Here is a 26,329-nt window from a genome sequence, read left to right on the forward strand (position 1 = left end):
AAGACACATCATCAACTATAGAGTGCAACTTAGAAAATAGGAAAAGAGAGCAAGCTAGAGTAAAGATATGAGCGAGGTAGGGCAAGTGTGTAAACAGGTGAGAGAGAAAGAGAGAGAGAGAGAGAAAGATAATGTGATAGAGGGAATAGGGAGACTAGGATGCAGAAACAGGATGGGTGGAGTGACAGGCCATAACCACGGGTGGCATAGTAAGACTTAGAAGTGTAAAAACATGATTGAGAAGCTGTGAAACAGAAGTAGTGACCAGCAACAATACCCGAAGTAAATAGCTAGTAACTGGTTCTATATCTGTAGCAGTTCCTAACAGAGGTCCTGTGTCCACGTATCATAAAGATGCAGATGGGTAGCATCAAAAGGTTATCCTGTGCTATGTTCCTTTCGTTTCTTCAGGTCTGGAAGTTCCTTTCCTTCTCCATACTATGGGCCTCATTACGAGTTGGCCGGTAAAAAAGCAAATTACTGGCATGCTGGTGCAACCGTGTCTGTGTTGCACTGGTGTCCGAATCAACGTTTGATTCTGACTCAGCGTGCATGCGCATTCTGGCATGACGGAAGCAGCTGCACCGGCATACCGGTAAGGCCCTCCAAACCCCCGATAGAAGCATCATCGATGCCACAGACACCGGCACCGGCATCCTAGATGCCGTAAGAAACGTTAACATAGTGCCGGTACCGGAAGCAACGTCATCGTGCCAGAATGGGAAATGCTCCGGTGGCCATCTTAAAAAAAACAATCCATTGCAATCCTCTGCCTACAGCACCTGGGCCGGAGAACTGTGCAGTGTGTTAGCAAGCTGAGGCCCATGGCTACCAGGAAAGGCTCAGTGCAGCTGCGAAAGCCATGTTTCGGCGACGATACACAGGTGGAGGACGCAGACGTAGTTTGCCGCGCAGACCTGCACCAGGCGGCACAAATCCACAAGAAAACATAGGGGAGGAGGTGTCGCAAAAGGTCTCTGTGGTGGGGACAACACCACGCACCGTACGTGACTGCAGGAAACGCTGGGACGATCTGCGGCTGCGTGTCCGCAATATCCACTCTGCGAATCGCAGCCATGGCCTGGGCACAGGTGGAGGAGCACCAATCCCTATTAAGCTAGCACGATGGGAGGAGACGTGCAGCCCAGTCATGGATATGGAGTCCATCGAGGGTGTTGCCCATGCAGAGATGGGAGTCCCTTCATCGGCCGACGATGGTGAGTGTCCCTTGGCGTAATAGGAAAGACACAACACACACCTAATACACCAAGTACAATGGCGGAGTCCAAATGGCAAGTAGATGAGAGCAAATATGTGGCCCATTACCTCCCACCTAAAGTCAGCCCCTACAAAACCGCAAAGTCCCTGCCATGCAAACACCCAACAAACCCCACTGACACAAACCACATGAGTTCCCAATTGCAAACACATGCACCATCTGCATGTGCACACAGACATATACATCACCGTACAGATGCAGTCCTGACCAGTGTGCCATCCCATTGCATGGTGCACACATCACCACTACCGATTGCACACTTGACCCACCCACCATGACCACGCACGCAGTGTAATCACCAATGCAACCCAAAAACCAACATCTGGGCCACAGGAAACACTACAGGTGGAAGAGGTGGGATCCCCAGTGGCCAGTGACGTGGAGGGGCCGAAGTCAACGGCTACGAGTGATCTGGGTGAGGCGGCACAATCTGCGCAACACAGTGCGGAGTAGGAGGAGGAAGTGGAGGAAGCAGACAGCGCAGGCAATAGCATGCCTGAAGACATGCCAAACACCCGACCCATGATGCCTACCCCACAGTTCTAACCAGAACCTGGCTCAAGTGGACACAGCCCTGTGGATGGCATGGCCATAGTTGCAGCCAGCCCCAGAAGCACACACACACCACTTCCTGTGCAACCACCAGCTGCACAATCCATCAAGGACCTGGAGGGGTGGCTGACCCGCATGGAGGAGCACCAGCAGGCCATGCATGACATGGTCAGGCAGTACATGGCGGAAGGTGAAGCCACACGCCGGGCCATGCAGGAAAATTCCAGGACAGTCAACTGTGCTTTGTACCGTGTGGCCCGCCGCGTGCGGGAAGGAATGTCAGCCATGACACAGGCCGTCACCCAGTTGGTTGCCACCATGGCCCAACACCAGAATGCAGAGACCGAACCACAACCCACACCATCAACTAGCACAACCCCGGCGAGTTAAACCCAGACAAGCCTGGTGCGGAGGTCACTGCGTAGTATGTGCCGCACAGACCAACAACCCCTCCACCTAAAAGGGGGCATCAGTAGCCTGACACACATAGACATGCATTAGGGAGTCCAATAGAACTTTCAGTGGGGGCAAGAGGGCGTGTGGGGGTGATGGGGGTGGGGTGTGTGGGGTGTGGGTGTGTGGGGTTGTTGGGGGGTGGGGGGCGTGGGTGTGTTGGGTTGTTGGTGTGTGGGGGCTCGGAGGTGTGGGTGTGTGGCGGTTGGGGGGTGGCAGGGTGGGGAGGTGGGTGTGTGGGGGTGTTGGGGGGTAGTTTGTTGTATATTAAAGGATATAGGTCCACATTGCTTCATGTTCAATGTATATAGTTCTCATTTAATTAATACACCTGGTGTGCATAAGAAAAACACATGACTGGACATTGCTTTTTGAGTAGTGTGTGTCTATTTATTTCTTTACAGTGAGTGCCCAGTGTCCCCCATTCCCAGTGCCTTGTGTTACCCAGTCCATCAAAAGTATTGTGCAATCAAAGTTTGGCATACAACACGTCCTTCATTTACATTGTGCCGTGGGCGATATGCAGCATCTTCACCATCATCCTCCTCATCTTCAGGTGGAATCAGGTCCGTGTCAGGCGGCAGGGGTACGTTGCACCGGACGCACATTTTGTGCAGCATGGCGCATGCCAACACTATCTTGCCCAGCTTCTCAGGACTGTATATGAGTGCCCCAGCTGACCTGCTGAGGCAGCGAAAACAGGCATTCAACAGGCCAAAAGTCTGCTCAATCGTGACACGAGTGCATGCATTTGCACGGTTGTAGTCCTCTTCGTACCTGTTGACTGGTTGCCTGATGGGGGTCAGAAGCCACGGCTTCAGCGGATACACAGCATCACATGCACAGGAGCAATGGAAAGTGTATTTGTGAACATTGTTGTCAATCCTTGTGTGCACTGCCTGTACAGTGTTCATGGTCAATGCCACAGATTCTTCATGACTGCACTTGACATTTCCTTATAGTAATACCCAGGTAAGTGTACTTAAGGATTATCCATGGTTGGGGGGTATGTGTGCCATTCACGTCTTAGGGACCTTTCCATCAGATAACGCACTTACACAAATGAGGTGAGAAGGTCCATGATGTGCTGACATCGGATGGGTGTGTTGTATTAGAAAAATGTACTTTACATGTGGAGTGCATCATGACATATTTGCCTGATGTGCTTCATGATACACAGTGGTTTTCTATTCATGTTTTCGACTACTTGATGTCACCATGTACTTGTCCATCAACGCATTCCCCCATATAACCAAGGCACAATGGCATTGGTGGTATTGTCCGCCAATGAAGGCAAACGTTTCTGTGAAGAGGCTCGGTGTGTACTGGCATGGTTGAGCTGATGTACTGTAGATGGGTCCTGCACCACTCGCTCATATGTAAGTGGTGGTAACTGATTGATGATTACAATAGTTTCCTTGCTTGCACCATTGCATTTGGAAGTGTCCCTAAAGGTGCCTGGGCCATTATACTGGTCTGCGATGTACCTGTGGGGTGGGTGCAGTGACAGGGATTTCCATGTGGGGCAGTTGAATTTGGCTCAGGCATGGCTGTATGCCCTGTTATGTACTTTGCTGCGCTCATGAATTTCATGCATTGTGCTTGCAGGGTGGTGCATCGTGATACCTGTGGTTCATGTCTGATGGTGTTCCAGGTGCATGTGCTGGGGTGGGCGCTGTGTATGTTGATTACATTTATGCACAGCTGTGTAGGCATGCCACATCTGCATCCATTGGCTGTGTCCAACATTCTGCTGAGGAAATTGGGGTCCCAGTTTTTGTCCTCCAGGTCGCTGTGGCCCTCCCCCCGGACAACACCCCTCATACCCCAGCCAGCAGACAGGTTGCCTATGCTTGTGTCCCCCCCAGGCATCACACCTCATTGCCCTGTCGTTAGACTTACCCAGAAGCTAGGTACGTTGTGCAGCACATTGTGCCATGTAGCAGGGAAGCGTGGAGTTCCACAGCACCATGGCCTCATGTGTGGATCCTGGGAATCTTGCACAGCAATGCGTTATTATTTGCTTGCATCGCACACCATCTAGACTTTCAGGGAATGGTAGAGCTTCCTGTTGCAGTGCACTACCTCCATGGCATGCCGGACTACCAGCTCCACATGGGTGCAGTCGAGGACACCGATTACGTTTGGCATGCCTGCCAGTGCATGGAATGCTATTTTGGAAGCATTTTCCTCCTCCGCATTCCGTGGTAAATATATGTGGTCCCTTCCATGTTTCAGGAGGGCATCTAGCACCAGGTTGAGCACACAGGAGAAACATGGTTGTGAGATGCCATGCAGCTGCCCCACTGTGTGCCGGTAGGTGACTTTGGCAAGGAAGTCTAGCACAGACACTACCTTCAGCAAGGGGGGGATGCTTCTCCGGATGTTGATGAGGCTTACCAGGTCGTCTTGGATGAGGTCCACTATTGTGCATATGGTGTCCCTGTCCAGGTGGTTCAGGGTGTGTATCTGTGCAGGGGTTAGGTCAAATGGACTGGCCCTTAGGCTAGGGATTGGTGGCTGCCTGCAGGGTACAACTGACTGCACTGGTAGTATGTGATGGCCCTGTCTGACCCTCCTTCTCCTCCGCGGCATTTCCTGGTTCAATGCCTGCTGGAGTAGCAGCAGTGCAGGCATGTCCCCCAGCCCCAGTATTGCAACAACTAATGGTAGCATTTTGGGTTTGGAAGGGGTGTGGTGTGTGGGTTTGCTCCTTTTGTGCTGTGCCAGACTCCATTGTCTCCCACTGTGCTTATTTTGTGCACCTGCCGCAGGTTGCAACACAGCAGATTGCTTTTAACGGCTGCCCCACGATGCCGGTGTTGACGGCATCATGGTAACCGTTCTTACCGGCATCTTGATGCCGGTAAGGGCATGTCCGTGAACCTCGTAATGTGCACTTCCTTGTGGCATGCCATTGTTACTGGCACAGCTGCTGCGTGCTCGTGCTCATTCTGGGAAGGTGCCACCCAGTCACAACAGGTCCCTGCAGATGCCGGTAGCACCGGCATCGCAGGTCATAATGCACTGGTCCAGTAGACGATGCCGGTATTCCCATACTAGTATCGTTATTATCGAACCGCCAACCTTGTAATGAGGCCCTATGTTTTTCTGGCTGTCTTCAGCGCACTCTGCTGCTCCGTGGATTCAGCCTGGCATCTTCCTGCCTTTGGCTACCCTGTATCCTCTATAGTTACTCACCCCAGTGATAACGCATCGCCTCCCAGTCTGTACTTTGTCAGTTTTCTCCATTGCAGCACTTTCTCTCTGCAGGGGCTATGCATGCTGTAAACAATATTCCTTAAATGCATCTTAATGGAAAAATCTCAATATTGTTACTTTATCAATTATTAATAGGTTTTTGTTTACAATAAACCTTTACAATTACATGCAGAAGATAAATCTAGTAAAATGCATTCTATAAAAAACTATCTACAAAAGAGAGGAACACTTCTAAAATCCTATTTCATTTTATCAAGTGCTTGAAAGTATTAAAAACAGAAAATTCATCCATCACGATAACTCACAAGTGATTATAGCAAGCGACATCGAAATTGATTTACCACCCAACATATAAAGCTGATATATTTTCCCCATACACTGCTGCCAAATCACACACACATTTACCAAACAGGAAGATACACAGTGGTAATAAGGCCGGACAGGAGATCATTAGATGTTTCAAATCGTCGCTAGTGTTCAAATTCTTGCAGTATCGACAGAATGCTACATTTTTAGGCAATCCAGTTCTTTTACAGATGATCTCATTAGTATTCATTACATTCATTAGAAATCTCAAATACATATTATGGGCAGACCAATCAAAAGGCAAAGGACCCGCCATCGCGGGGATCCCGGGTTGGGCGGGCCGGGGGTGGCCGGAAGTCATGGGAGGGGCTGGACTGGGCTGGAAGCTGGAGGCTTCAGGTGGAACCAGTTCCACAATAGGAGAGGCAGGCAGGTTTTGTGGGCTGGGGCCCGGGCAGGGGGGGTGCAATGACTCCAAATTCCCCAAAACAGGGGGCAAGAATGCAAAGGAGCGCAGTTCTCTGCCTGACCCTGGGGGATTTTGTGCCGCTGTGTTCCTGCCGTCCGAGCCCGCGCCGTTGACTTGCCTGTATCAGAGCACTTTTTTGCTTCCCGATGATCAGTCTCCAGTTTCCTTCTCCTGCCGTGGCTGTCCGTCGTGTTGGTGCGTTCGAATAATTAATTCTTGGAAGAGGGTGAGCGTGGCGGAGGGACGCGGTAAGGAGGGGTTGGGGAGGCGGGTCAAGGTGGTGGCACAGGTGGGTTCGGGCGGCGGAAGGTGGCGGTAAGGGAGGAAAGCAGAACTGTAGTTTTAATTGTGTTAAAGTGACAGGCATCGGGTTGTGTGGGCACATTGTGTGGTGGTCGGATGCACAATAAGAGGGCGACAAACATGGCAAATAAAATAAAAGGACGCGGGGAGAAGTTGCAAGGTGAAAGAAACAAAAAACAAGAGGCTGCCTAGTCTGAAAAATAAATACAGGAGCGGGGAGAGGTCACATAAATGTTCAGCAAACGCGCGGAAACTAGGAAGCACGGATAGAGGGTGACCGAAAGAGATTGAGCGGGGGGAGGGCGCATTTGTAAGCAGTGGCACCACCAAGAGGTTGCCAGGGGGGCCGTGGCCACCCTTATAAAAATGCTGCCCCCCCATCAGCAACCCCACCAAAAATGAAAAAGCAAAAAAAAAAGCTTTTTTTTTCTCGCACTGAACTGTGCATGGACAATAATAACATGCCCAGTTCAGTTTGAAAACAAAAAGTTTTTTTTTTTTTTTTGCGGCCCAGCGAGGACTCAGACTGGAGTCAGAGAGCCAAGATAGTGGAGTTGCCTCCCACTGATTGCATATGCTCAGTGGAGTTGACCCGGAAATAAAGTCAGCCTGAGCGCGTCATTTCTGCTTTTGCTCGCGCTTCCAGGCTGTGTTCACTACCAGGCACTGAAGGTGACGTGGACTGCAGAGCTGGGGGATCAGGTGATTCCCAGGCAAGCACCTCAGAGCTGAGGTATGTGGCACCAGGCATGGGCTTGGGAGGGCTAAAGCCCCCCCGACACTTTAATGCTGTTCGTCTAATGTGCAAACAAAAAGCCTGCACAGAGGCGTAGCAGCCAATGGCATTCTAGATTGTGTGGCTGAACAATGGGCCGGTTTATGCAAGCAGTATTTATTTCAACTGTTACGTGTTGTTGATACCAAAATATTGCTTTACAGTAACTATTGTTGCATTGAGAGATAGTTTGCAGACGGTGTGCAAGAGTCCATGCGTTCTCACCGAAGGGCCCCTAGTAGGATAATACAGTGTTGTTTTGTTCAGGTGTTGCTTCTTTACAGATGAATCCATCTTCATTGTGGGTGGAAGCGTATTTCTTCTTTATGCAAACAGTCAACTAAGCCCTCAAACAGCATTGTCGCTGCGCGGCTTTTAGCTCCGCTGACCGCCTGATTGCCGGCTACACTGGCTGTCGGCCTGCTATGACGGTTGACGGAAGGTGTTCACAATGGCCACTGACCACAGACTTCTGCAGGCCCAACCATTTGTCCATGCTGCAAGCCAATCCGATGATCAACCTGTGTTCCAGCCACTTCAAGCAATGCATTTCTACGTGTGTTCAAGAATAGACCACTAATCAAAAACCCTTGCCTGATCACTCTACTTCAGCTGGCCCATGGCTTGTGTTGGCACAGAAATGGAACAGCTATTCAGTTGTTGCAGTTAAGTTTGGGTCCATGTTCGGTGTTTTATCAGGGCAGTTTTCTATCCCAGGGCGCAAGGTTTCTACAGTCATACTGTGAGTTTTCCCCAAAGCTCTCTTTTCTTGGCACCGATCAGGGGAGGCATTGCAAAACACCAAAGCCTAAAGGAGTTTGCACTAAACCTTACTTAGCTGTTGCTAACATGTTTTACTGAGAATGCATTAAACAATTAAGTTGACAGATGCCGTCTTTACTCAAACATGCCAATCGAAAACCTACCAATTAGTAAAATTGACGTTGGCATCTGTCAGCTGTGCCACATCATTCCAATGTTCTCAAAATTACATTTCATTGTCAGCTTTAAGGTATTCTTATGGAAAGGGTGTTTTCTGTGTTTATTATCTTGCAGGGGTATGATGCCGACACCTATCCGTTCTCCAGAGCATGCACCCATAGTTTGTTGGAGGACCCATCGTGTGTGCTTTAAAAGTAGGGCTGTTGTTAGTTGATTTTGACTCTTTACCACGTCTCTAGTAGTATTGTGTGTCAATTGTGCAAGAGTTTGTTTCATGTGTGTACGACTCTGCTTGCGGATCAGCAGCACTTGCTCACATACGTGGAGTGAATGCTAGCTCTTGATCTTTCACACAGGTTAAGGTTTATGGAATCTTTACATTGGCATTAAACCCATATTTCTGGTTGTTGCATTAGATTTTGCCAAGTTTGTCGAGGGAGTGCTATTGCTTGCTGCCAATGCCATTTTTTTGTTTACATAGTTCTGGCCTATTTAGACGAGGACGTTTATGCTGCCGATCTACAGAGTGGCCTGGTGGCGGGCACATGGAGGAATTTGTTCTCTAGGCAGGAACTCTGCCTTCAGAGATATCTTGCAGTCCTTTCATTCTCACAATGCTAATACATTCCTTGGACGAAACAGAGAGGATACACATTTTAGCATGGCTTTTTTTTTCAAATCTTGTGTGCTTTTCTTTGTCTTTTTATTTTTGTGTTCTTTTTTGAGATTTCTGCCACAAAGGTCTGCTTGGCGACTTCCTGTGAGCATTTTTGCTTTAATTAGCCCAACATCGAAAACCCTCCGAATCACTATCCTTATGAGAACACACTTTGCATAAGTCATTACCAGTTAATTACAGAAACAAGCAATTTAGAAATTAATCAGGATTTCAAGAAATATTAACACAAACGCCTTAAAACGAGCCCATACAAAAAAAGGATGAGATGCGTACAAATAAACCACAAAGTTTCACATGGTAGAATAATTTGAAAGCCTGACTGCTCATTAGCACACACATATCCTTATTGACCTTAGTTCAGCCAATCAGAATGTGAGTGCAGTCAATTACTACTGGTATTGACTGTATTCTAAACATTCTGTCTTCAAAAGCATAGAGGGAAACAACAATGTAATTCCTATGCACTATCTCTTTCAACAGGACACTCCCTCTCATGGAGAGGACGTTTTTATTCTTTTCTGCAACCTGCTATTTAAAGAGACAGCTAGCACAAACATGGGAAAACACTTTCACTCTTATACAACACCTAATGTATGCCCATGTTAAACCTATTACAGTTCAAGCAACTGTGCAATTAAAGTGATTAACTTGTGAAGACAACCTTGTTATTCAAGCATTATAAAATAATTGAATTTACTAACTTAGTTTGTTTACTTTATTCACTTAAAGTAAAAATGTGTACTTCACCCGCAAAACTCTAAAAATGTAATTTGTTACTACTGTTATGTACTAATAGTCTTATAGACCTTGGGAGGAGTCTTTATCGCTGGTTTCTCCTTGGGCTATGCCTGGTGACCAGTATTTATCCAGCCACAATGACCCCTCCCGGGGTCTAGAAGTCTATACTAGTTTCCCCACATCTTTGGTATAGGTTTTACGAACATGTAATTGGCTAGCGCTCCCAGGCTTCTCTTGGTGTACTCCATGTGGCAAAATATACAAACAATATGTCATCTACTCTATTACACTGTACGTAACCATTAGATGGTATTGTATACATGCACATTATAGTTTTATCCCACTGGAATGTATTGATCCTTTCAGTAAAAGCTGATTTAAAAAAAAAAAATGAATGTGATCCATTACTTGAAACTCTCCAAGCGTTGCTGCTTTTCAGAGAAGTTTGGCAAATTGAGTGCATATATGCCTAGAAGGTTATTCACCTGTGTTATGATTCTCTAATAGAACACCCTTTGATAGTTCAATTTCCACACCATGTGTTGTCACTAACCATTTAGGAATTGATGTGTGAAATCTGAATAAAAGAAGTCCAATAGAAGGTGTACTTGCCATGTTCTGTAGTGCCAACATTATAGAATCTCGCCTATGACCCCCTCTGTGTTTGGATTTCCATCTCTAATCACACCATCCAGTAGCGGATTGGTTATCCTTGCTCTCAGAGTAAAATGTTCTTTTTAAATCTGCTTCCAATTGGTTGGGTGTTGTCCGTAAAAATGTTGGATGAAGCCGCCTCCCAGATATGATGCTCAAAGTGCTGAAGTTTTGGGTTCCATTTTTAAAGGTCACGTTTTCCTTTCGAATGTTGAGCTCTCATTGCATTTTATGGCTCATGTTAGCAATGGTGCTATAGTGTGTGGATGCCTGCTTAGTAATGTTCCTAGCTTGCCAGCGCCATGAGTTTACCACTCACAATGCTGACTCATTTTGACTGGTTTTCAGCTTCACCCATGTAATGCAATGCTGTCTCTTCGCAGTAATTCACCCTATCATTTGATTGTTCTGACCGTCGTGCCTTTTGAGTGTGGTGAGACATTTGGGGACGTTTTCAGAAAGGATCATGGTCCACTCTACCCAGTAGCATGTTTCAAGTAAGGACTCCTAGCTAGTGACTAAGGAAGCGCTCTCGTCTCCTTCCTGCTCAGGTCGCCGTAGTCCCCTGCTTATCCCATTCTTTCCGGGTCGCAGTGAGAGGCGCCACCAAGGGGAGGCCAAGGCCAGCGCTGGCCGGCCCGCCTCTTGGGTGTTTGTTTTGGTGTGCCACCCCAAGATTTCCCGTGACCTCATCAGGCCACCCCTACGAAAAATGTCTGCGGGCGCCACTGTTTGTAAGGGGCAGCGCTCAGATATTAGGGGAAAAGGAATGAGAGAGGTTGTGCTTACAACAGGCGGGGAGAGGTCGCTGAGCGGAGTGAAGTCACAGTTAAAGGTTGGTCACCTATAGTTAACAGACTAATGTCTAAATGTACAGGACTTGCCTCGACTTTGCAAGGACAAGTACCTCTCCTTTACATTTGTGTTTGCACTACCAATTAGTGCCTACTAGACTTGCTTATGTTTCACTGCAGTCTACTTTTATGTTGCACTTTACTAAGCTGTTGTAAATTAATTTATTTCTGTTATTTTTCTTCTCTTCTGCTTTCATATCCTTCAGTCTACAACTATTGTGTTTTGATGAAGTACAATTACATGTGAACAACATATACTTTTGTAAATTTATTGTTGCAGAATACATTCAAGGTACATGCTTCAAATGCTATCTGTTTGTTCTTATAGGTATCAAGATGCCCTACCTTGATTGTTGTTGGCCTGATACCACTAGCTTGATGGAATACATTTGCACCACTTAAAGCTTTTTCCTGTCAGTACTGTGCTTACATGTACAAATTAATGTGCCTGTAGCCTCTACCCCATGGGGTCCATTAGACTTTGTCACAAGTATGGACCAGTGGTGATTCCTGTAAACACCACAACCACCTCTTTTCAAATAATGTTATACAAAACCAAGAGTATGCTTCAACTATTGTTTGGCGGCTACCCCCTTTTGTGATATATTAGACAATACGAGCAAGACAGGTGGGGAAAGGTTGCATAATTGTGTACTCTGTCAACCAGCTAGTGGGGAGAATTATGTGACAATTTTATGAGTAAAGAAAAGTAAAACGGGGGATTAATTTGACAGAGGAAGCACACGTGACCATTGGAGATATAAAAGAGGGCGGTCGTAAAGCACTGCACATGCAAGGCAGGATTATGGATCCAAGTAAGTTAGCAGCCCTGATCACAATGATGCAGAGCAAGGTTCTGGACGCCAGCATGGCTTCCCTGATGGGGAACCCAATACCAGGGGGGGTGCGTGGCGAGCCTATAAGGGAAGTGGTAACAGTGGAGGTAAGGCCAAAGAGGGCCAATGTGGCTCCAAGGGCAGCTTTTCCCCCAGCAAAGAAAAGTAGAAAAGCAGGAAAAAAGGGTGCTCCGACAGATCATTCATCGGTAGAGGTGGAAGTAATAGTGACCCCTGCAACAGTCACTCGTCAGTACCCAGTGAGTGGGTATGGCTCGGGGGCCCCAGGGCCAGGCAATCTCAGTGAGGGACCTGGATGGTTAGTTGGGGGCAAATGGGGCTGGCAAGCAAGGCCACAGCAGCAGCCAGGGTCAGCGCCATCTGGAACCCCATGTCCTCCGGTGGCTGCCCCATCTGGAGTGGAGGGCTTAACAGCAACATCCACATTGAAGGGGGGAGCAACAGTGGGGGAGCAAGTGTTACCTCAACAGGATGGGAGAGGGCGGCACAAATGAGGATGCAGATGGCAAATCAGGCCACAGAGTACATGCCAGCAATGGCAACACCAGGTACGAGAGGGGGAACGCTGGGTGGGGTGAGCCAAACAAGCAGAACAGGGATTGAAAAAGTGGTGCCGACCACAGTGGTAGGGGTACTTTCAGGGGGCGAGGTGGCTGAGATGGCCCCCATCTCAGGGCATGCAATAACATCAGGTATGCTCATATGGTACGTGTCCCTTGACACTAACGAAAACATTTAGAAGGAGAAATACATTGATATATTTTCATTGTTGGATTACAGGAGAGTAGAAGAGAGCAAGGATTCAAAAGTGGATGGAAAGGATAGGAATTTTTTTGTGGAAAAGTCCCCAATTAATTGGGCCACTAGTTTTGCTATATTTTATGCAATTCTGATTGAAGGATTTCCTGAGTTATACCAGAGGTTGTGGTCCTATCAGCACTTGGTGTTATCTATGTACCATGACTGTGCATTTGGGGCATGGTTAGTATATGATAAAAGGTTCAGGAGCTCCAAGGCAGGGAATGCGCAAATGGATTGCGGAACCATGGCAATGGATCTGTGGGCAAGCTGTACAGTGATGTGCAATTCATCCAGCAGATGTTTCGGTTCTGGTAAACAGGCGCACCCCTTTCGGAGCAACACGGGAGCAGGGGATAAAAAGAGAGCTTGTTGGGCCTTTTAAACAACCTGTTCAAAGCCAGTGTGCAAATTCCAGCACATCTGGTCATTTTGCAGGATGCTCGGGCACGGGGAGGACAAGTGCGTGAAGAGAAACAAAGAGCCGAAGTAAGGGTTTGGCACTGGGAAGGCCACATGCAGGCTTACCCTCGTCAATGCGGGTGTGCAGGCGGACGTACTAAGGAACTAGGAAAAGGGGTACCCGAGGCATAAGGAGGCACAACTACCAGTGGAAGGTTTCTCCCAAGGCTTCAGAATTCCATTGCGTGATATTACAACATCACCAGTCCCAAGAGAGGGTAGGGAACAAAAACGATAAGCAGGATTGGTACTTGAAATGGTGGAAAAAGAGCGGGAGCTGTGCAGGATGGCGGGCTCTTGTCCTCACCGTCCTGCAAAACTTTGTATGTTCACCACTGGGGATCGTACCCAAAGAAAGAGCCTGGGAAATTTAGACTGATTCAAAACTTATAATTTCCTAAAGGTGCCTCGGTGAACGATGCAATTGATGAGCAGCTCTATTCCATCAGGTATGCATCATTTGATGGGGCAATGGCAGTGTTACAGAAGAGGGGTCTTATTGGCAAAATCGGACATCAAATCGGCATTACGATTATTGCCCGTAAACCTGGATGATTACCATTTATTGGGTTTCCATATGTGTGAAGGATTCTACTTTGACAAGTGCATGCCAATGGGGTGTTCAATATCATGTTCCTACTTCGCGGCGTTCAGCAAATTTCAGGAGTGGTCAACGAAAAGAGAATGTAAGGGAGCCGAGGTGCTTCACTACCTAGACGATTTCTTATTTATGGGCCCGGTAGGATCAGATCAGTGCAGGTGGGCCTTGGAGGCATTTCAGAAGGTGACAGAGGAACTGGGAGTACCACTCGCTGGGGAAAAAAAGGAAGGGGCCACGATATCTCTATGTTTTTTGGGCTGCGAAATAGATTCTGAGAAAGGAGTGTGCTGCCTGCCTGAGAACAACGTCAGGGACTTCAGAGAAGCAGCGGCAACGTGCTTGCGGGCGAAGAAATTGACCTTGGGTCAGCTACAGAGTCTGGTGGGTCAGCTGATCTTTGCCCTGCGGATTATACCAATGGGCAGGCCATTTTTCAGGGCAATTGCAGGAGCCATGTCGGGGCTAACAAAGATGCACCATCATACAAGACTTAGAAGGGAGCAAAAAGATGACTTGGGGATCTGGGACGCTTTCCTGGTCGAATTTAATGGGATATTGTGTGGCCAGTGTTAGGAAAGTCTCCCATTTATGTGTAATTTTCCCTCAAGTTGTGAACCGGCCAACATTTTGCCGTTGTTTGACTTGCCTAGTCTGACTTTTTGCCAGTGGAGCACAGCCTCTGCTGCACTCCGCTGGGTTTTTCGTTCACTTTGTTGTGTGGGAACTGACATGCCTGTAAAGAAAGTGAGTACTAGGAGACTTTGTTTCCCTTAGTCGTTTCCTATGTTGCAACTTTTCTGCAACATGTTACAAGTGCAAAAAGTACCTTACAGTACAGTGCGCTTGGGTCTTCCTTTCGTTTCCAAATGCCCTAGACCCCCTCAAAGGATTTTGTGTTAGAAGTACAGATGTGCCTTGGACAGGGCTGATTGCAGCTTTTACTTTCGCATAGTTTTAACCCTTTCTTCCCATGTAAACCGCGTTTACCGCAGTTGGCACAGGAAGGTGGCCTAGCACCAAAATGGCCATGCCACAAGGTTCTTTGTCCTGTCCTTTGGCCATCTTGTCCCTTGGCCTTCCCCAGGTCGAGCAGAGCCAGATCAGTCCTTATTTGGTCATGCATTCTCCCACGAAACACCAAGCGTTTGCTTGCTTCTGCATGCCTTGTGTGTGCGCCTCCATGATGTGGGCTGGACTGTCTAGTTCCAATACACATCCTGGGTGCCAGAGAGTCAGTGTTCTGGGAATGACTGGGATCACCGTGGTCCGTGATTGGTCCACGTGTGGTGTTCCTGTATGTGAGCAGATCTCCGATTGGGTCCTCTTCGTTTTGGCATGAAGGAGATTCTGGATATGAGAAGACTCCAAACACCCATACCAGGACGATCTCTTGAGTTCACACAGAATCTAGGATAGGATGCATCCTGAATCTAAGAAGCCCAATCGAGGAACCGCTGGTGACCCGCTGGAAGGTTTGACACCCTGAGCCCGCTGCTGTCTTGCAGGGCCCCTCTGTATCTGATTGCACCAGAAGTTCTGCAAAGGCGCTTCGACCCATTTGAATAGTGGGAACAAATATTCACGGCATCTTCATCTTAACCCGCAAGCAAGTCTTCTCGGAAGTGTTCCTGGGCCAACCAGCAAACTGACCAGCTTGCGCAGGACCTTTGCTCTGAAACCACTGCCGTTTCGAGTTGACAGTTGAAACTTGGTAGAAAGTAAGCACTGTGTCCAAGACACTGAGTTTCGTACACCTAGGCACCCTAGGTCTGGAATTAGGAGAGTACGCCTGAACCCGAGTGCACGCAGTCACTGTGTCACCCAGCTGTGATGACATACTTCGCAGGTGCCTTGCTACTGTGCCCCTTTGCGCCCTGTATGCTGCTGCAATGAAACTCACCTGATCCCTTCACCAGGAGCTGAGAAATCCCCACTGTCCTGTAACTCAGCAGCTGAAAGCCGCAGAGCCACAAAATTTGCCGCATTTGAACCTGCAACCGACATATACTCGACTGCCGAAGTATGGTCCGGATTGCGCCTGGGCTCGGTAAGTACTTGCAACCCTTACCGGTGGCCCCTAGAGCATCCATCATATTTTACGCATGAGTGTCCCCTGAAGGCCACTCACCTTTCCACAGGTAGCCTGTGCTACCGTCCCATTTCCAACTCCTGGAGCCTGTTCTGCCCTCTGGGAGAGACCCTCCTGGAATAGCGAGGACTTATTCTTCATCGCCTCACCCACCTTCCTGAGTCGCTACAGCCCCTGCAAGAGACCCCATTTTCGCTCTACCGCACGATCGCGTGCACCTGCATCCGAAAGTACTTTTGAGCATTAGGCTCCACTCTTTGTAGGGACTGGACTGCCTCTTAGTTAGAGATTGATTGATGAAGAACTGCCTGAAGTCTATTTGCACTGTTTGCTCTCTTCATAGGTTGTGGGCCCATTCTGTGCATTATTCCTTTAAGCCACTTGGTAACTTTATATAAATTTGATAGTAGTGTTGTATTGGTTTGATGTATTACTGTTGAGATTTGCTTTGTGTTTGATTTCAAAGGCCTTAAATAAATGTATATGTATTTTTGATATATACACCTGACTGGGAGTGATTTGTAGTGTCCTTTACTGCGTGTGCTCATTGTGGGCTTTAAGTCACCCTCACTCCTCCTGAGACCTAGTCTTGACCGCTGCCAATGCTACCTTGATTGGTCTGGCCAATGGTCAGCCAGCTGATGCAAAATATAGCGAGCAACTAGGCCTGTACACTGACGCCACAGCTAGCATGGGTTTTGGGGATATTCTAGGTAACAGATGGTGCAGACAGCAGTGGCCCGACACTTGGGCAGACAGTGGTTTAACAAGGAACATTACATTTTTGGAATTATTCCCCATAGTAGTAGCTGTGGAAATTTGGGGGGTGGAACAGAAGGACAGGGAGGTGATGTTCTGGTCAGACAGGATGTCGGTGGTGTGCACCATTAACAGTCAAAAGGCAGCACCCCCATGGTTTTAAGATTGTTAAAGAATAGGTATTGTCTTGTTTAAGAAACAATGTGCGCTGTCATGCAAAACATGTGCCGGGTATTTACAATAATGCAGCTGACGCCTTACCTGCTTTAAATTACAGGAGTTCCAACAGTGTCTGCCCACAGCAGCCCCGGTGATGATGCCAATTCCAGAGACACTATGGGGTCTTGGTGCCTTGGGCTCTTCTGATTGAGGGATCTGTATCACAGAAAACACAAAAAACATATCTAAAGTGTTTCAGGGAATTGAGAGAGTTTTGTTGCACACAGGGTTTGGCAGACTTATTCCACAGGGAGAGCATTAGGCAATTCCTCAGGCATGTCTGAGGCCTGGGACATCAGTTGGGATGGCCAGAGCAAAAATGGCCACCATCCTGTTTTTTTTGTTGTTGCAGGGCTACGAGGTAGAGCACCCCATTCCGCAGAATTTGTGGTAAAAAAGGCCATGATAGGGTGGAGAACAATAGAGGTCCCGAAGGGGGGTGGCAGACGACCACTGGATCCTGAAAAACTGCCTGCAATCATGGGATCTCTGGGGTATATTTGCAGGGATACATGGGAAGTGGCTTTGTTCAGGGCAGCATTTGTTACAGCTTTCTTCGGGGGATTCAGGATAGGGGAACTGGTGGGGGCTTCCAGAACAGACAGAACTGGGGGATTGGCCCGCGAGGACCTGTCAAGGGTAAAGGATGATCAGATACACCTATGGCTGAAAAAATCCAAAACAAATCCGGAGGGGAAAAGGAGTGAGGGTGTCACTAAGTAGGCAGGCAAGAGCAGAGATCTGCCCGGTATGGCTGTTGGGAGCATTCCTGGCCTCTAGAGGGGAAGAGGAGGCCCCTTGTTCCAACATAGGGGCGGATCATGTCTCTCTGGATATCAATTCAGAAAGTCTTCAAAACTGCCCTGGAGGGGGTAGGCCTTGGGGGATAGCAAATGCCCCACATTCCTTCCGGATTGGGGCTGCCAGCACCGCTGCTAGGTTTGGGTGCAAGGAGGGCGAAATTAATGAGATTGGCTGGTGGAAGTCCAGGGCTCATAAAGGATACATCAGGCCCATTTGGAATGTTGGTCAAGAGAGGGACAGAAAAATGGGGGAGGGAAGAGCTGTGGGATTATGTGCAAGTTTTGGTGGGATGAGGGTCTACAACGGCTGTGATATTATTATTGTGTCCAACATACTCTCTTGTATCTACCTGCACAGGGCAGGATGGCGGAGCAGTGGTGTGGGTTGTGGGGCACTCGTTCGTAAAGAGGATGGAGCGGAGAGTGGCAAAGTGGACAGATTTATTAGCGGAAGCGGTAGAGCTTGACATACACTGGATTGGTGCAGGGGGTTTGCGGGTGCACTAAGTTGGCCGGGCTTTGGAGAAGAAAGGAAACAGAGGGTTGCCAGACCCAGATTTAGTGATCTTGCACATAGGGAGCAATGATCCGGTACAGTGGGGAAGGGGGCTCTTATCATGGACTTATTGTCACTGTTTGGTTGGTTGGGACAATTTTGTCCAAAGGCATTGGGTGGTCTCAGATTATTCCACTGGTGAACTGGTGGTTCACAGTGCCTTTGCGCCCCTTGAACATTACAGCACGGAAAATGAACAGGGAGATGAGCTGGCTTGCCGATGCAAAGGGCAAATACGATCCTTGAGAATGGTCTTTTGAGAGGACCAGAGACTTGTCAGCAGGATGGGGTGCACATGTTGCAACAGGGCACCAAACATTTATTGAAGAATATTTTGCCAGGAATGAGAACATGTGTGCGGGTTGAGGGGCACGGACAGGTGGGGGAGGACCACACAGACATTAGAATCCCCTTCCGGGGGACTCTGGAGCTCGAATGATGGGAAGGTGAGGGTGCAGTATGCCCCCCTCTGCAGAATTCTTGGACAGCTGCCTGGGGGTCCCGGCAGGGGAAGGGTGTGGGGGAGGGGTCAGGAGGCAAGTTGGGTAACGAAGGGTCAGCCTCCTGGGATCGACCCCCCCACGCAGGGCATGGTGGGGAGGGGATAGGCACTCACCACCATGTGCCACCTTGAAGGGTGCTGGGCGTGGTCCGCCTGGACCACCTGTCATTATTAGGAGATGATTTACTGCTATTTATGATGTGTGTTGAAGTCGCATTTTGATGCAAGGAATAAAAATGTGGCTGATATGGCATCCAAAAAAGTGAAGGTGTTGTGTGTTACTCATGCCCCACCATGACCCCCCTGCTTAGCACACAGGCAATTTCCAAACATATGGTCCTCCACTTCTAATCTTTTATATACCACTCTAGCTCTTAAATATAGTGGATATGTCTCAATAGAATTCCAGGTCTTAATCCAATTATTTTGCATGATCTTCAATTTTACTTGATCTGGGTTCTCTAGCAAAGTTTTAGTTGTTACTTCCGACACCCCCATTTTTTCAATGCAATATTCAACTAAATACTTTATCAGGAATCGTCTATAAACAGACATTTATTTCCCCATATGAGCATACAGGGCTTCCCCAGGAGAGCCTAGCATTTTCCTTTCCAGATTTAGGCGCCTCCTCAATACCCTGCTTTGCAATGATTGTAGACCTAAATCATATTGTATAAGGGCTATGGTACACATTTGGGCAGGCAGTATAAGACCTTCCTTCAGATAAAAGCCTCATATATTATTAACTCCTCTGTAAGGCAAGTCAGAAGTAATTCGAGTCCGTATAGTAGCTTAGGTACCACCTTGCCCCATACAATTTTAACAATGAGACCAATGAACATTTTCAACATTTCCTGTTCATCACCTTCATCTCCCCCACCAATATCAATGCCTTTTTTCTCTGCCATTCTTTAAGAAAAGATTTGTTGGTTTGTACCCTATTGTCCGGGTCATGACCCTATACCATGACCCGGACAATCTGGCCACTGCCCATGCCCACAGGCTATACCTCAGTCACCAAAGGTATATCACTAATTTTTGTACTTACATTATGCACCTGTCAAAAAATAAAACACAGACACATTTCCAAAACCATGCTTTCAGGTCCTTGCCAATGCTCCTTACAAGAGTTTGCTGGAAATCCACCCATGTTTTATTTTTTTCAAAAGTGTCAAAATATACGTACATACAATAGTCATATAACTTAGCTCCCACTTGACACAATCCATTCAGACTTTGCACAAACATGCAAGGTTGGGCCTCTAATCTTTCTGAAAACGTTTGTCCACATTCGTCAAATGGCAACAATTTTATAAGGCATCTAAAAATGTTTTATACCCCGAACCCCTCTAATTTAGATCCCTTTTGACAAAATCCCACCAAACATTGCAAAAAACATTTATATCTAGATCTAAAATCTTTTTGACAACTTTTGTGCAGATTCGTCAAATGACACCACATTTACAAGCCTTTCCAATATTTTGGGACACCCCTCTGATTTTGTTCCCTTTTGACAAAACTGCACCAACCTTTCCAGAACCATTCAGAACAAAAACAAAGAGGTGATGGCTGGAAGGTTTAGAATCAATCTTAACCACTGGCAATGCTCTGGGCAACCCTCCCGACCACCGTTCTTCGCCTGCCAAGACGTTACAGAAGGGAAAGACCATATGCAAATCAGGCTTGGTCCCACCCCAAAAGGGGCAGTCCAGCCCGAACTGCTAGGCCACATCCCTTCTGCACAATAGCACAAGCATCCTCAAACATGTTTCGCCCTTTTTGGGGCTCATCAGTGAGGAGTAGCTTGGGACTCTAGGCACAGCAGGCATGGGACCCACGTCTGGGCATACCCGTCCCACTCAGGTTGACAAAGCAAAAACAAAGAGGTGATGGCTGGAAGGTTTAGAATCAACCTTACCACTGGCAATGCTCTGGGCACCCCTCCAGACCACCGTTATTCGTCTGCCAAGCCATTACAGAAGGGAAAGACCATATGCAAATCAGGCTTCGCCCCACCCCAAAAGGGGCAGTCCAGCCCGAACTGCTAGGCCACATCCCTTCTGCACGAGACCACAAGCATCCCCAAACATGTTTTGCCCTTGTTGGGGCTCATCAGTGAGGAGTAGCTTGGGTCTCTAGGCCCAGCAGGCACGGGACCCACGTCTGGGCATACCCGTCCCACTCGGGGTGACAAAGCAAAAACAAAGAGGTGATGGCTGGAAGGTTTAGAATCAATCTTAACCACTGGCAATGCTCTGGGCAACCCTCCAGACCACCGTTCTTCGCCTGCCAAGCCATTACAGAAGGGAAAGACCATATGCAAATTAGGCTTGGCCCCACCCCAAAAGGGGTAGTCCAGCCCAAACTGCTAGGCCACATCCCTTCTGCACGAGACCACAAGCTTCCCCAAACATGTTTCGCTCTTGTTGGGGCTCATCAGTGAGGAGTAGCTTGGGTCTCTAGGCCCAGCAGGCACGGTAACCACGTCTGGGCATACCCGTCCCACTCGTGGTGACAAAGCAAAAACAAAGAGGTGATGGCTGGAAGGTTTAGAATCAATCTTAACCACTGGCAATGCTCTGGGCCACCCTCCAGACCACCGTTCTTCGTCTGCCAAGCCATTACAGAAGGGAAAGACCATATGCAAATCAGGCTTGGCCCCACCCCCAAAGGGGCAGTCCAGCCCGAACTGCTAGGCCACATCCCTTCTGCACGAGACCACAAGCATCCCCAAACATGTTTCGCCCTTGTTGGGGCTCATCAGTGAGGAGTAGCTTGGGTCTCTAGGCCCAGCAGGCACGGGACCCACGTCTGGGCATACCCGTCCCACTCGGGGTGACAAAGCAAAAACAAAGAGGTGATGGCTGGAAGGTTTAGAATCAATCTTAACCACTGGCAATGCTCTGGGCAACCCTCCAGACCACCGTTCTTCGCCTGCCAAGCCATTACAGAAGGGAAAGACCATATGCAAATTAGGCTTGGCCCCACCCCAAAAGGGGTAGTCCAGCCCAAACTGCTAGGCCACATCCCTTCTGCACAAGACCACAAGCTTCCCCAAACATGTTTCGCCCTTGTTGGGGCTCATCAGTGAGGAGTAGCTTGGGTCTCTAGGCCCAGCAGGCACGGTAACCACGTCTGGGCATACCCGTCCCACTCGGGGTGACAAAGCAAAAACAAAGAGGTGATGGCTGGAAGGTTTAGAATCAATCTTAACCACTGGCAATACTCTGGGCAACCCTCCAGACCACTGTTCTTCGCCTGCCAAGCCATTACAGAAGGGAAAGACCATATGCAAATCAGGCTTGGCCCACCCCAAAAGGGGCAGTCCAGCCCAAACTGCTAGGCCACATTCCTTCTGCACGAGACCAAAAGCATCCCAAAACATGTTTCGCCCTTGTTGGGGCTCATCAGTGAGGAGTAGCTTGGGTCTCTAGGCCCAGCAGGCACGGGACCCACGTCTGGGCATACCCGTCCCACTCAGGGTGACAAAGCAAAAACAAAGAGGTGATGGCTGGAAGGTTTAGAATCAATCTTAACCACTGGCAATGCTCTGGGCAACCCTCCAGATCACCGTTCTTCGACCTGCCAAGCCATTACAGAAGGGAAAGACCATATGCAAATCAGGCTTGGGCCCACCCCAAAAGGGGCAGTCCAGCCCGAACTGCTAGGCCACATCCCTTCTGCACAAGACCACAAGCATCCCCAAACATGTTTCGCTCTTGTTGAGGCTCATCAGTGAGGAGTAGCTTGGGTGTCAAGGCCCAGCAGGCACGGGACCCACGTCTGGGCATACCCGTCCCACTCGGGGTGACAAAGCAAAAACAATGGCTGGAAGGTTTAAAATCAATCTTAACCACTGGCAATGCTCTGGGCAACCCTCCAGAACACCGTTCTTCGCCTGCCAAGCCATTACAGAAGGGAAAGACCATATGCAAATCAGGCTTGGCCCCACCCCAAAAGGGGCAGTCCAGCCCGAACTGCTAGGCCACATCCCTTCTGCACGAGACCACAAGCATCCTCACTGATGACGACCAACAAGGCTGAAAAATGTCTGGGGATGCTTTTGTTCTGGGAAATTGTCTACCTGGTTCAGGGCGTTGTTCTGCAATGATAGACAATCTTTGGAATTTAGCCGTCCCGCACTGTTGGGTGTCCTGACCCACGTCAGGGCTCAGAAAATCGTAGATGGCCGAAAAAGCCCACATTGCGCCAGAATCCAGGAAAACCGCGCAGTTTTGGCGCACACCAAAATGTTCCCCTGACCTGCCACCCACCAGTGCGAGCATGATGGGCCAGGAGTGCCATGGGTGAAATGTGTGCCAAAGGAAAAACAGCAGTGCCTGTTAGCTCAGAAAGTGCTTTGAAATCACCTTTGTTTCCCTGAAATGCAAGCTAAAAATGCCTATTTTAAACATTGCAAGATATTCAAAAATCTCACTGAACACCAGCAGACACTTGGCAGAATGTTTTCTTGTGTGCATACAAAATCTGGAAAGAGAAAGAGCCCAAAACAATGTTTATAACAAAACTGGCTGAGCTGTGGATGTCAGCAGCTGAAGTGAAACTGGACTGAAAGACACTAAAATCTAAATGTTTAAAATAAATGAGTGACCTACTGTTGAATGTCACATAGTTTGCAACTGTTAAATGTCATAGATTTGAACTTAGAATCAGCGTTCTAGCTGCATGTGTAAAAATTGTAAGTTTGATTTGGATGAAGAAAAACTGGGGACAAAAGTGACATTAAGCTGAAGCCTGGCTTAAAGAGATTGAATTCTGCCTTGCAACTAACCCCGACAGGAGTTGAAACTTGCTCAGCCACTCTTCCCAGGCCTGGCCTGCATTCTCCTGCCCTCACCAAAGGGAGATGACACCTCTCTGATTGGATTAGGGGAGGAGCAGCTGGGGACTGCAGGAAACTGAACAAGGAGCCTTCCTTGGCTCAGGAAAATGTTAAATTAGGGGGGGGTCGTAAATGGCTTCCTCTTGAGAGAAACGAGGAGGGGCAGTGCCTCTGTGAGCAACTTGAGTTGGAGGAAGTGGACAAACCAGAAATTCCACCATGTGCTTTGGGAAACCACACCCCTCTGGGCCAGAGCATAATTTTAAAAAGATGGATAATTCATAGTACGGACTTGTCAAAATTATATAATTAATATCATTATTCTTGTGATTTTTCTGTGCACATTTTCAGAGGTGTTAGAACTCTGTACCACGTTCTGGGGCAAAACCGCATGAATTATGCAGATTGCAGACACGTGGTTCACGCTAGAAAAATGAAAATTTACTGGAATATGTGTAGAAAGGTGGTGTACATTTGTGTAATTTTTGGTAAAAATCCAATATTGGTAAACCAACCAAAAAGCGCAAAATGTTGTCATTTCTTAATCCAAGCTCTTAGAAACATCAGAGTTGGAACAGAAACGATCTCATGTGATATATGATGTGTATATGTAATGTCAAACACTTGTGTATCTGGGAAATGTGTTTAGTTATGAAAGTGATTTTCTAAGGTAAAAGCAAAGGGGAGTGTTCTTTCTGTATGCCATAAAGATGACACCTGATGACTCACTGCTCCCTTCTCAAAACAGGTCAAAGAGAAATCCTTGACCTATCAAATCGTGAATGGGTTGGGCATAGAAAGATAGCCTTCACACCCACTTTCCAAAAGACATAAAAAGAGCTACTGGAAGCCAGACAGGGACATTCACTTCCCACTTCAAGCTGATTTCTTGCGGAGCACTTTGCCAGAAGACACCAGATCCAGCACTTAGACTTCAAATCCAGACAGAGACCAGAACTTAGAACTCAGACTCCAGAACTTAAAGCAAAGGCCTAACCCACAAGCTGAGTTCTCTTCAGCAGGCCTCAAAATCCTTTGCAAACTATTCAACCACCGGGCTGCACGGTTTGCTGCTTGCTAAGAATCCTGTGTATCCAGAACCGTCAGATCCAATTCAAGAGACCCAGACCAGACCGCTGTGCAGTGCCGAGACCAGAACCAGAAATCCAGATCCACTATCAGACCCAGACCAGATCGCTGTGAACAGAACCGTTGCCTGATTGACCCGCCGAGCAGAGAGAACCGCAGCTAAACTTGTTGACCAGATCCGTGACAAGGCCATTCCTTTCAAATTTATAGTGTGAGTAGCCGGCTAGAACTTTGCAAAACCAATCTCTAAGCTTAAAATAATCTTATTCAAAACATTTGAACCTGTCCAGAACTGCATCATAGGAATCGTGTGTTCCTTCTCCGATTTTAAACCTGTAAAAGTGTCATTTTGCGATTTTGAATCATTATTTCATTTCTGAAAATCTGCCTTCACGAAATCGCCTGTATGTCTTGAACCGTTTTAAAGCTAAGATTCTGGGCTTTCCAACGAACCCAGAACCGACTTTCTATTCATTATACTTTTTCCATAATCGCACTCGACGCACTCGGAAAAAGTGGCGCGATTTGGGATTTGGCTCAAATTTCTTCACTTGTCAAAATAGCAGCTTCTTGCTTTCCTTTGCTGAAATTCGTTTGCAGTCTGACAATCATTCATAGAGCATTGCTAAAGTGATCCTGAACTAATTTAAAGTAGCTATCACCCACCCTGAATCTCTTATAGGGAATTAAAATCATTTTTAGCATATTTTTCCCTTCGTTGCATACCACATTTAAAGTACTTTGCCTGTGTTTAAAATCATCCCTGTTTCTCTAAGCTTGCTAGGGGGGGAATTGGAACTTTGTATTGCATTTTTGTTGGTATTCTTGAAGACTGTGTGCTCGCCTTCCATTTCCTTATATTGCATAAAGGGGGGGAGTGAATTGTCAAAAGAAAAAGTGATCACATTATCTCTTGTTGAAATCATATCATATTATTTCTGTGTTGCATTCTGTCCCACCTTGCATTTCCTTGAACCATATAAAGCATTCTTTGCTACCTTAGTCCTCTGTTCTTATTCATAAGTAACCAACAACTGTGCTACTATAGGATTACCTATTGCTGATTACTGCTCATATTCACAAGTGTGCTATCAATTATCAATTTATTTATAAAAGTGTGATATATATCTATTGTTTAATTTTTCAAATAAACCTTTTTAATCTGCAAAACAAACCTACTTCTTGGCTCAGTGGGGTCAGGGGGATTCTAAGAGAGGGGCGTTATACAAGGGTTCATCATTCAGATTATAACTTGTCATAAAAATATATAAATAAGGGTTTCCATCAGCATCCCAGACTAGGCATTGACTTAGCTGTAGTGTTCAATTGAAGCCGTTAACAGCACCACAGGAGGGGTCGCCAGTGTGTACTATGTACTATAAGCATGGCATTGGAAGTATAGTGTTTAGTGACATTTGGCACAGACAAACCAGACATGCCTCCGAACTTCAGTGGCCAATCCCTGGTAGTTTCGAAAGTCCTCATATTGAGTATTTAGAGTCAATTCTATTAAAGAAAAAGGCTA

The sequence above is a fragment of the Ambystoma mexicanum genome, chromosome 9, assembly GCF_040938575.1.
Source record: "Ambystoma mexicanum isolate Mex_15411 chromosome 9, UKY_AmexF1_1, whole genome shotgun sequence".
NCBI lineage: Eukaryota > Metazoa > Chordata > Amphibia > Caudata > Ambystomatidae > Ambystoma > Ambystoma mexicanum.